A 1,949-nucleotide genomic window follows, 5' to 3' on the forward strand; every position below is an offset into this window, starting at 1 on the left:
CGCGTGTGTGTGTGTGAGAGAGAGAGAGAGAGAGAGAGAGAGAGAGAGAGAGAGAGAGAGAGCAAATGCGCAAAAAGGCCTCCCCCTGATGTTGGAATGATGGTAGTACACGTTCAGGTGCACAGCTTTACTCCGACAGGACGGGAGATGGTTTAAAAATGACAGCATGCAGTGGTGCAGCAAGTATTCAGCTTTTTACTCGAGTTAAAGTTACTGCACAACATTTAAAAGTAGTGCAAAAAAAGTGGTTTGGGTCCCTCTGAATGATAAATGATTACACATGACATCATTAGATTATGAATAGAGAAGCATCAGTGTGTCAGCAGCATGCTACTGATGCTGCTGCAGGTGGAGCTCACTGTATCCATACCGTCCCATTATTAAAGAAGGGGGAAAAAAAACAATAATAATAAAGAAAAAAAATAATGAAAGTCATGACATTGCTTTTGGATTGTGGTTCACCAGAAATATTAAAAAAACAAAAAAAAAAACAAGCCAACAAGCATGATGGGACCTGTAAAGTAATATTTTATTGAACAACCCTCAAGTGTTTTCTGTAACTCTCAATCAGACTTCTGCACCTGTTGACAGTATTGGGCCCCACCTCCTCCCACCACAGCCGTCTCCTCTGTTCAGTGATAAATAATTTTTAATGCCACTGACAACCAAACGTAATGCTTTGTAATGCTATTTAAAGCCTTACTTTTCCGTTTTGGGACTCTGTTTTGTTGTGTGTGTCTGGGTGATATTAGATCATTTAAACTTGTATTGAAACAAAAGCATGTGAGATGTTTAAAGGGAATTTTTTTTATGGTGCTGTCAACAACTCAAGACATCTGAAATGTGACCCCGACTAAACTCTGCTTTTTGTAAGATGTCAGAAGCTGAAGGGGTTAAAAAAAAAACACTGATTTAACATTTAACAATGTGTAGGATTCTATAAGTTTGTTGTATTATCTATTGTGTAAAATCCTCCTCTTAAAAAGTAACTAAAGCTGTCGAATAACTGTAGTTAAGCAGAAAGTACAATATTTTTATTTCTAATGCAGTGGAGTGGATTATAAAGTAACACAATATGGAAATGTACTTAAATAGAGTAATTGAGTAAATGTACTTAGTTACTTTCCACCACTGACAGTATGTCTAGGACTTTAGTGGAAAGCAATGTGGTACATTTAATCACAAAGTTGAGGTATTTTCCATCAGCAACATTTTAAGTGCAGGACTTTTATACAGTGTGGTACTGCCTAAAGACTGGCTACTTCCTCCACCACTGACACAGAGCAATGAGAAAATAAAAACACCCAGAAGTACACATTTAGCAGTAAGCTTGACCTCAAGTATCATAAATGGTCATTCTCTATTGAAAAAAAAAAGCCCCCCCCAGAACTGATATATTAACACCCATCTGATCCTGATGGAGCAAGGTTGAACTACTTCCACTTTAAGGAAGATCAGTCTAGTTTTTTTTAACCTCGGGATCAGGACCTCCTGAAGGGTCACACCATAAATCTGGAGAATCATGTGATGATCAGTGGGAGAGGAACAAAGAAAATGTGAAGTTGTGGTACGCAGACACGTAGATCATTTCTGTGATGTTTCTCTAACCTTTCTTTGGGAAATATTGAAAACTTTCTCAACAATAATTTAACTTTTAGAAATGTTTAGAGAGGAAATCAGTCTTTGGTGGAAATGCTAACAATTTAGAAACATCTTAAATGTAACAAGAAGCCCCAAAAGGGTCACAACCATAAAAAAAAAGGGGTTGAGAACTATTCATTTAATCGCCAGCTATGGACTAGTGGAGTGAAAAGTACAATAATCCCCTTAGGAATGTAGGAGAGATTTAGTATGGAGCATAATAAAAATGGTAATTCTCAAAGTAATGGGAAAAAAATGTACATACTGTAATAAAGACAGCAGCTTCACAGCAAAGACCACGGCAGACG

This window comes from Stegastes partitus, unplaced genomic scaffold (assembly GCF_000690725.1).
Source record: "Stegastes partitus isolate 25-593 unplaced genomic scaffold, Stegastes_partitus-1.0.2 Scaffold1964, whole genome shotgun sequence".
NCBI lineage: Eukaryota > Metazoa > Chordata > Actinopteri > Pomacentridae > Stegastes > Stegastes partitus.